At 35.0% G+C, this 11,516-nt stretch overlaps 1 long non-coding RNA gene across 1 annotated transcript; it reads left to right on the forward strand.

Moving 5' to 3' along the window:
* The first annotated feature begins 373 nt into the window (after positions 1 to 373).
* LOC126978906 (uncharacterized) lies at positions 374 to 5,061 on the forward strand. Its single transcript, XR_007732724.1, has 2 exons — positions 374 to 531; positions 3,488 to 5,061. It is a non-coding gene; the product is annotated as an uncharacterized LOC126978906 (long non-coding RNA).
* The last annotated feature ends 6,455 nt before the right edge of the window (positions 5,062 to 11,516 follow it).

Raw genomic sequence — 11,516 nt, forward strand, 5'->3', positions numbered from 1 at the left:
GCTTCCAATCTAACGATCTGACTTCCTGAGAGTCAGTGTAGGAGGAAAAGGAGACATTGCAGCAAGCAGAATTGTTAGCAGGGTACAAAATGGGTATCACTTACTGATGTGGGATGTATAAGAAACAAACAAAAAGACACAAAAACAATAAACAAAAGAAACCCAAATGGCGAAACCTTTATATCCATAAATAAAAGATTTCCGGATCAACCCATTTCTTATTGGGGTACTTTAATTTACTATAATTTAATATAGACTTAGGACGAAATACTCAAGCATACAAAAATTTTATTATTTTAAACAAATTTACTTATTTTATGCCCTGGTAAGTCAGACTTTGTAATTTGTCAACTGTCAAGACCTTATTGTTTGTGTGTGCACTGGGGACGTTAATAAAATAATCTATCATGCGCGAATCGAATTTAAACAGTGATAAAACAATTTTTTAAGGGTATTTTCTTACAGAGCCTATAAACAACTTGTGTAAAACAGGTTTTTAATCTCTTATTGGTGGTGGAGTATTTTGTACTAGTGAGTATTCATTAACAATTTAACATAGATATATATAATTGCTTGCTTACATACTAATTTAACGTTACTACTACGTTATCCATTATGGATATATCATATAACCCCTCCGTATCCACCGGATAATCCATTACCCGCGTCGAAACGTCGCTTTGAGGACAACGCAACACATAACTCTACACAGTTTCTAGAATGACAATTATTGATACTGACATGGCTTCTGCCTCTATACAAAATATATAATCACCCAACTTTAGTTGTGGGCATTAAAGAATACACATCGTCAGACAAAGGTCCATTTATAATTCACAACATATCATTTCCCTACCTTTAAATGTCAGAACTGCTACAGATTTGGGCATATGAAAACAAGCAGATCCAACTCAAGATGCTATAAATGTGCCCAATCTCATTTTGGGACTCATATAATTCAATAGAAAAAGATACAAATTTTATTAATTGCCTTGGACAACAGTTTGACACAAACAAAGGATGTCCTGAATATGGTAGGCAATAATGAATGATGAAGAGGCAGCAAAGTCAACAATGCCATACACGAAAATTCTCACTTATCCCTCCTCATCCCATAATGCCCCTACAACCCACATGAGCCAGTCTAGAATTAATTCTACTCCGTGTATCTCTTACAGGAAAACAGTTTCTTCTACTCCACACTCTAGAGCCCCATTAAGTAAGCCTTAATATGATAAAGCTGCTCCAGCCATCTCTGAGGTTCGTTCAGTGTACCCCAATTGTTCGGCACTAATATACTGTTTTACTGTCACTCATTCTAACTATCATATCAAATAACATTCTTAACATACTGTCCAATATTACCCACAAACTATCTCAAATATCTTCGTAACCAGCCACCTGGTATAAACATTGTTGCAGCAAAAATTTTGAACATCTTGGTCACAATATATATTTCTCAACTTCACTCAACCATGATTGCAGATGAGAATATCTGCAATCTTTTAATCTCATCCTGTTTTTATTCCCTCTCCTATGATTATAATAGGAGATCATATGTCATGGAGCTCTAGGACTACTGATTATTTTTCACTTTCTCTGCTTGATATTTTTGATAAATGTAATCTTTGCATAATTAATGATGGCTCTCCAACCCGCAGGGTTGGAGAGCCCGCAGGACCTGACCTTATGTGTTCCATGTCTTGCTCCTCTTTTTTCTTGGAACATCCCACAAAATTCCAATGGCAGTAATCATTATCCTATTATCATATCAATACCTGATGAAGTAATCCCTGCCTAAAATTTTTCCCCGTTTCTCAAATATATCAAATGCAAATTGGCAGCAATTTTCTACTTGCCCCAATGAAAAAAAAATACGCTTTTCCAAGTCTTCGAAGTCACATGCTGTCAAATGCTGTAGAAAATTATAAATTAGCGATATTTTGTGGTGGCAAAAACTTTTCTTTAAAAAAACCATCCAATAATAAAATTTCAACCCCTTGGTGGTATTTGAAATGTACCGAGGCAGGGAAGGATAGAAAATTGACTGAAAAAACATGTAATAGATATATGACTGTGACCAACTTAATAATAAAAAAGCTGCTGCCAAGGCTACTAATTTAATTGCCAAAAAGTAAAAAAGAAGGTTGGATTAATTTTTTCCAGAGCTTATCTCCTCTTATCTACAATTGTTTGGAAACAAATTTAAAAATTTAGAGGCTCTTGTAGTTCTTTGAAGCATGAATCAAGTTTGGATCATTGGCTTGATTCCATTCAGATAGGTTGTCACCCCCTTCAGTACCCAATGAAGACTATTTCCCATCACCTTCAAGCCCACTCTCATCAACCCATAGCTTAGACTCCCCCTCCTCTTTTCAGAACTTCTTATGGCATTGGATGGCTTAGTTGACACTACTCCAAGGGCAGATGGCATCCCATACTATTTCCTTAAACAATCTTCAACCAGATCCCAAGAATACTACCTAGAAATTATCATTAACCTTATTGATATTTGTGTCATACCTCCTATCCTACCCCGTCTTATCTTGGAAAAATCAAGTAATTATTCCGCTACTTAAGCTAAGTCAGAGTCCATCTAAAGCCACCAATTGCCCTATCTTCTGCTCTTGCGAAAATATGTGAACATATAATCATACAGGGACTCTATTGGTATGTTGAACACAATAACCTCATTTCCGATTCCCAGTACGGATACAGAAATGGGAGGAGCTCTTTAGATGGCTTAGGTATCCTTACCACCAATATTAGATTATCGTTTTTCAAAAAAGAAATTCTTTTAGCAGTTTTTCTAGATATAGAATCTGCATAATATGATAATTTGTCTCTTCCTCCGCTCAGGAGTAAACTCATTCAGCTGAGTACCTAGTATCTGTCCAGTGAAGCTATCTCGAATCATATGCAGTATATTAATGGAGCAAATGATCACAATTAAAGGCCTATCGTCTTACCCCCTAAATCTTAAACTAAATCATCCTACCACCTAAACCTGTTTGAAAAGGTTTTATATGAATATTTTCTAAAATATTAAGGCTAAGTGATGCAGCAATATTTAAACCATGCCAAGTAAAATCAACAGATAAAATCATTTAAAGGCAATTATTATATTTACATTGGTAAATAAGTACTTAATTTATGAAAAGAATGCTTGGGTATGAATTTTACATATTATGGCTATGATTTAAAATCTCTTTTCTGGGCTTATTAGTAGACCCTCGTTAATGTTTTATATCCTTTATAACATTTCAAATGGTTTCTTTATGAGCCATTGAGAGGTTCAATATATGTGGGATATGGATCAAGGAGCAAGCCAATAACTGAAAAAGTTGTTTTGTTGTCATATACCAATTGTAGCCAGTTGCCAGTTGTCATTTATTATCATTAACCAAGACAAATATTGTGACACTCAAAATGTGTAAATATCTGTATGTAAATTTTTTGTCTATTTATTTATCTTTATTTGTTTCAGAACACAATGGATCCAAATGATGCCTGGGATGCATATGATGCTAGTATGGCTGCTTCCGAACCTCCACCTACTCAAAACTATGCAAGTTCTAGTAGACCTAAAGCTAGAAGTGTTTATACTAATACGAATAGATGGCTGGAAAACTCATAACACCACACACTCAGATGTTTGCATAAAAATAATATTATTTTGATTAATAATAATAATAATTATTATTATTATTTGATTAACAACATCAAAGTTCCATCTGATAAAGTGGGGAGAATTATTGGTAAAGGTGGTTCTAAAATTCGTGATTTAGAGTACAAAACTGAGACAAAGATCCTAAGTGGCCAATCGAAAGGTTCAGAGTATGTTATTACTGTGTGGTGATCTGATAATAGTATTAGTAAAGAACAGCAAAAAAAAAAGAAACCTAACAGAAGAGTGGAAGCCTCCAGTAAGAAAATCATTTAATACTGCTACAAATTCTATTCAACCTGGTCCAAGTTTGACCCCAATAAATATATGGTGATAAATGAGTTTGGAGAGGAAATTCTGGACGTTTCACCATTAAAAGCACATTATAATGTGGTGAAGAAAGAGAGATGAGTAAACCACCCTCCAATTGTGAAGAATGTCTGCAATGAAGACCCCAAAATTCAGGATATGACTCAATTTGAAGTGGCCCAATGGAGAAAAATTAACAAGGACATACTCATACAAGTTAGTAGAAGAGAGAGAATTTGTAGATAAACCTGACCTCAGGGCAATTCCAAATCCGGTTCTTAAGTTTGAACATGCAATCCGTAATTATTCTGAAATTCTGGAACAAATATATAAACAGAGTTTTACACAACCATCACCAATTCAGATTCTACCCTGGCCAATCCTATTAAGAGAAGATATGAGAGAGAGATCTCTTTAACTCACATTATATTTGCAGTTTTAGTGTATATCATATAACGATAAATGAAACGCAAAATAAAGAGGAGATACTGGGTGAGACCTAGTCTACAAAACAGGCATAACATGAAGAAGAATGAAACAAAGAAGTGCTCATCCGAATTTTTGTCAAGCTTTGATATTGTCTTTATCTTATTTACTTTATTTTATTATATAAAGGTAAATAAGATTTAATTTAATCAATTAATAATGTCCACTTTAAAATACATACCTGATATAAAGTCAACAATAATTGACTATTCATTACTCGGTCAGTATTATAAAGATAACAAGTTTGTTACAAATTCCTAGCTCAGAAGAAGAGTGGTTATCAACTTCTTCAACTTTCATGTTGAAATGGAACTTACCCAATTGCTTAGGCAAAATTAATAAATAGCACATTCGTTTACAATGCCCAAATAGGAACAGCTCTATTTTTTTTAATTATAAGTCATATTTTAGTAATGTTTTGCTAGCATTTGTTGACGCTAATTGTAACTTTTTGTATGTGGATGTCGGTTGCCAGGGAAGAATATCTGACGGTGCTATTCTGCGTAATTCTACTTTGTGTCATATAAAACAAAATAGATCTGTTTATCTGCCACAAGCTCACAACAGCATTAGAGGAGAGAAATACACCGGTACTTTTTTGTTTTATTTTATTGAGGACAACAATTTCCCAATTTCACAAAATATTATGAAACCATTTTTGAGGAAACCATGCAAAGGATCACTAGAAAGGCTTTATAACTACAGAATTAGTCAAGGGTGCTTGGTTGTCAAAGATGCATTTGGAATCTTAGCTCAAAAATTCAGAGTTCTTCGATATAGAAAAATTTGTAGTAATGGCCACAGTATATTTACATTTTAAGGCAGAATAATATATAGCCATACATATAATCAATCTCTTTCCCGTATGGGTAGGCAGAGACCACTTCTTTCCACTTGCTACAATCCTGACATACTTGTTTCGCTTCGTCCACTTTCATTATTCCCTTCATACATGCTCTTTGGTTTAGGGTACTCTTGATCTGGTATTTTACAAGACGTGTTTTGATTTGGTCTCGAAGCGTCCGCCTTGGTTTACCCCTTCCAACACTTTCATTCACACTCGCATACACTTTTTTCGTCAGTCGATTAAACAGCCTCGGTGACACAACCCTGTCTGAACACCTTTTTCGATGAACGATTCAGTGTATGCCCCCTTATCCTTACACAAGCACTGGAATCCCTATAAAGAGATTGCAATGCTCGATGAGGATACTGCTCACACCGTTCACGGACAATGCTGATCACACCTTCCTTCCTCACCACCCTTTCATAGCCTTTTCTAGATCTACGAACGCGCAGTAGAAGCCAACCACTTTTCCTTTATGCACCGCAAGGAAAAGACCTGATCCGTACATCCCATTCCCTTTTCTAAATCCCGCTTGTGCATCCCATACTTTTTCATCTTTTTCATTCACAACCCCTTTCAATCAACACTTTCGCATACGATTTACCGATGACGCTGAGAAGGCTTATACTGCAGTAATTTATGTAGTCCAGCTGTGACCCTTTTCCCTTATACAATAGCACGATTAGGGCTTTGCACCAGTCTCCCGGTACTTGCCCATTTCGTCAGCACAAATTGAAAAGGTGGTACAGATGGCTAACCACTATGACCTGTACAGCCCTCAGCATTTCGACGGTAATCCTGTCACAAACCGCAGCCTTACTTATCTCGTACTTTTCAACGCTTTAACTATTTCATCCATGCTTATTTCACTTTCATCAAAATTTATGTTAGATAGACTGGATGTTGATGTGTACCTCGACTTCCTCTCTTTCAAACAAACTTTCAAAATACTCTTCCATCTCTTTAATACACTATACCTATATATATAAATAATGCTCCTATCTTGACTCCTGATTGTACTCAGCTCTGAGGTAGAAGTTTTTCCTCTGGATGTTTTGATGGATTTCCAGAAAAACTTGACTTTGACTGGAAATCTTCAGTGAGCCTCCTATCATCCTTTCGTTCTTCTTTCTTTCTAGACACAACTTCTTTCGCTGCTGATTTTATTCTCTTACACTACGTTCTTGCTTCCTTTATCTCGTCATCCGTTGCCTTTTGAACTTTTTGGTTAGCTTTTGTTGCTAACCAATCCAACCACGCTTTCTTATTTACTTGCACATTTGACCATCTTTATCCATCCACACATTACAGCTCTTTCTTCCTTTCCTTCTTTTAGCTACCCGGCATATCTCAATAGCAACATTCACGAATCCCTTCTTAAAGCTCTCCCACAAATCTTCAATCACTCCTATCTCTTCTATGCCTTTAAAGTTTCCTTTTTTACAGTTTCTCTACATACTCGTTTTTCTTTTTCTTGTAGATATTCCACTTTTACTCTGTCCAAAACACTCGTAGGCTCGCCCCCTCGGTGTCGCCATCGTTTATAAAGGCCTCGCATTCGGGCTATGACCAGGAAGTGGTCATAGCCTACACTGCGGTGTGCCCGAGTGTTTAGCACTTTCTTCCTCAGTCTTTCATCCACAATTACAAATTCAATCATACTTCTAGACTCACCTTTTGTATACAAATGGATATTAATGCAACCCACCCATTAAAGTCCCCTAACGTCGCGATCCGTTAATTTTCTCTGCATTTATTAAAGACCTCTCTCATGCTGTCCCGAAATTCGACTGTGATGTTCGACTAATTTTAATGATTCTCGATCGCCCGGTCGCAAGGCAGTGTGGCACGCTAACGACTAGGCTTGCCCCTAGCGGAAAGGGATGGTTAGGTGGTGTGAAAAGGATGAATGGTACGTTGGAGTGGGAAATAGGAAATGCAGGAGGGCAAAGAATAGGACAGTAATAGCTGGGGAAGCCGGGTTTGCATACCCGTATACCGCGACTACCGGACTGGTAAGTTGGGATGAGTATCCCATGACAAAAAGCCAGAGAACCACAAAATGTCGTGAAGTTAGAACAAACTGCTATTAGAAATGAGCTAAAAGAATATTTTCTATCGGAACAAGGTCAACATCCTTGGCAATAAGAAATTTAATCAATTTTTTTTAATATGTAATAAATAAATCCAGAATAGCAGGAAACTCACGACTCTTATCCAAAGCCGCGAGCAAAATGATCGTTCGGCAAGCGGCTAGAATCATCCGCGGCTTTGATGTGTGCCGCTGGACTAGTGTGGATCCACCTTAACGAAGATAGTATAACAACTTATCTACACTACAGGCAATCTCAACTAAAATATAATCCATACACTAAGATTGCAGTTTAAGTCGAGCTTGTTGCACATTATATTGAAAACGTCAGGTGAAAAGTAATACTTACGCGTGGAAGCGATCTCCTTGATATTTTTTATTAACTACCCGGCTTTGACAGTAATACTCAATACACCCAACCATATTGTTAACTTTTATAACACTAAAGGAATACCACATACATATCAAACCAAATATATTTAAAAACAATAAAATCACAAAAATACTAACCGCCAACCTATGACATGACAGCTCTTTGTTTATTTGTCCCAAAGTTGATATTGCGACAAACATTTTATAAAGGGATAAGCTATAGAGGTGCAAGATCCACAGAACAGAAAAAACTAGTAGCAGTGGCATAATGTTATTTTACTATGAAAACCGATGTCGCCAAACTCACACATTTATCTATTAAATATTTAATTCCGGCTTTATGAAAGGCCTAAATTCATAATCACGAAAAAACATAACTACAAATTACTTCCAGCAATTTCGAACTTAATACAATTACGCTGATCTCATATTCTTAAAGTGATTATGACAACCTCAGAACTTTTTCTTAAATTGCGAAAAATAACATATAAAAACTTGAAGTAATAGGAACTCTTTAGCAATAGATTTGACTTCTGTCAAAATACCCAGTGTTGTACGAAAATTAATAAACATATTTATCTTTAAGTTAGTGATAGCTAGAAATGATGTAATCAGGGTTGATAAAGTATAGTACCGATAAAGTACATCGTAAGCTAAAATAATAATTGGCCAATATTTTTTCTTGGGTATAGTTTTATTTAAAAGGATGGAGTCCAATTCAAATTAAATCAAGATAGTATACACGAAAGAAAAGATGGAAGGTACAATACTAATATTATATTTACCTGGGAAGTAATATATATATATATATATATATATAATAATAAAACATAGTTTTTTCCATAGAATAATAACGCTCAGAACGATAGTTTCATTCTCAGTTCCTGTCAGGGGTGGGACAGTCGCCTTAGAGTGACCTTTTCAGAAAACTGTAGTGCCATCTGTTAGTTGGCCCCAAAATTAAAGCTTTGTCAGCTGTCACTCGCTTTGAATCCTGCCCACTGGTCATAAAATGGCAGCGACTTCAAGCGTTTGCACTTTGCGCATGTATGTAGCTCTCGTGTTCCATTTTGCATATTTTTGGTATTGAAATCGAAGTGTAAGTGCGTCGAGTCGAACCTTGTGTTCCTTGCTGTTGCGAATTCACTCCGAAAATCTCCTTATTCTGTGAATTTCTACTTTTTGTGATAGAGACACTTTTGTTTGTGGAATTTATGAACTTTGGTGTAATGCCGAGACGTTGTGCTTTCGGTTGTGCGCTCCGTGATAAGTAAATTATTCTCTTAAATCTTAACAGTATAGTTTATTGACTTATCTTGTGTTATTTTTATCTTATTTTATCTTTTATGTAAATAAAGTATCATATAAGGTTTGTTCTACTCTCAGGTTCTACTACCGGCCCGTAGATTGAATTTGCAATCATGATTTAAACTATTATAAACATACCGGTTTTCTGTATCTTGCCCCAAAGATTAAACTCCAATCCCTCAAATCACCTTATGTCAGACTTCAGACTCCCCCTGACTGATATGGTTTAATAATAATTGAGAGCTGTGTTTAATAATAATCGTCTGATTGAAATTGACGATTGAAATGATTTGAAAAGTATAGTTAAAATTCACTCTGACAAAGTGGGCAACAAACTACATAAGTATTATTTCCAATTTCAGATGCATCTCAACAATTTACTTCAGCAAGGTGCTTGATGCTGGAACATAATTATAGTTTTATTAGCAAGCCTAAAGGAACAGCTGGAAAAGGTATTAATATTAGTATACTAATATTACAAATGGGAAAGATTCTGATTTCTTTTGAAAATATTGTTTTTATACTTTTTTACCCAAAAAGTGCTGAATAAATTTGTATGAAATTTGGCATAGTTTATGATCTTTTGTCTAGGTGGGCAAAGTAGTTCCCTCGTATTCCCGGAGCTGGGGATCAGCAAGATTCTTGTAATGGCCCATCATTTATTTTGTAGTATGTGAGTCAGCAAAGTTAGGGAGTAGCACACCTGACAATGGCTGTAATATTACAACACTCATAAGAAATTAAACATAATAAGAAATTCGAAACGTCTTTATTTAACAAACATTAACCATAAATGTGACAGTAAATTTATAACAGCAGATTAATGCATGACAAGACATAAGACTATTAAGCCAAATGTCTTTTTTGATGAAGGCTGCATTGGTACCTGATAGAATTGAGAACAGCTAATGTCCGTGTGGGAATGAAATTTTGAATATATTTTTATTCATTAGCTGACCCGTCAGACGTCGTGCTGTACATATTAAATTCTTCTTCTTATCAAAACCTTTACTGGACTTCCACAAATATTCAAGACCGAAATTAGCCAAATCGATCCAGCCATTCTCAAGTTTTAGCAAGACTAACGAACAGCAATTCATTTTTATATATATAGACTTTAAGACTGAATCCCTCTTCATATTGTCCATTTATTTAATACCATATAATACATATATTATACTATACAATTTGTAAATTAAACATTCTTTCACAGATCTAATGGCTCCACAGTGCACAAAGATCAAGAATCTTCAAGCAGAAATATCGCGCTTGCGAAAAAAAGGACAATCTTTCAAAGCAAGGTTAAAAGGTGGTGCAGATCGATCAATCGAATTTTGTCCGGAAAATTAACAAATGTGGGTGAATACGAAACAAAAACAGCTGCCCAACAATATTATGATAAACATAAACATTATAAAAATATAAAATAATATGCAAACATTGCTTTTTATTTCTCCCAACCAATAACTTCAATTACTCATACCAACACTACTATATCCTATCCTTTATGTTCTATGTTGTGGCAAAATTAAATAACTAACTCTACGCGCAATTTCAACACGGTAAAAAATTGCAATACCTACATTAAAAAGTAGAGTAAGAAGAAATAAAATAAAAATTTAGAATTTAATAAAAACAATACGCAGTAATTGAAATAAGTTTATTGATTATAGGGAGTGACAATAACATTACATATTATTTTATATTAATCTATAATTATAAATTTATTGCTTTATATTTATAGGAATTTAATTGAATTGATATTTTATTGAATTGAAACTTGTTTAGAATTGTTGTGATTTGAAACTCGATGAAACGAAAAAGCGAGACGATAGAGCTCCTGCCAGCTATTATTAATAAAACTATTATTTAAGCCGACGCGCCAAATTATGATTTCAGCAATTATATGGATATCCTATCCGACGTTCTCGAGGGCGCAGAGTACAATTTTGGGATTTGGGGATTTTTGTAATTCAAGATGGCTGCCACGGCGATTTGCGAGGCAGATCTTGGACTTAAAAAAAAAATAGCACCGCGTAACCGAAAATCGTGATGATTTGCTATAAAACTTGCTCTTCTTTTCGATTATGTTGCATGTTATCTATCCATCGAGCAGCAGCTATGGGATTCGAAGGAAATCTAAAAATTAATATGATTAAGTGTTGTACATTATTGTTTCACAATTGTAATATCGCGCTTAATATCTACAATATCATGTTTCGTCGTACATTAAAGCTTCAAATAAAGATCGACCAATACACACATACATATACCAGAAGGGAATTACGGGTAATTCCCGATTGTATAAACCGTACTGCCTCCATACATATTGCATGTGCGAAAAGAAAATTTCCAAAACAAGCATTAACGAATGATTAGTAAAAAAAATAAGCTGTAATAATGAAGAACTAATAATCTTGTTAGTCTTGTGATAT

The sequence above is a fragment of the Leptidea sinapis genome, chromosome Z (assembly GCF_905404315.1).
Source record: "Leptidea sinapis chromosome Z, ilLepSina1.1, whole genome shotgun sequence".
NCBI classification, from domain to species: Eukaryota; Metazoa; Arthropoda; class Insecta; order Lepidoptera; family Pieridae; genus Leptidea; species Leptidea sinapis.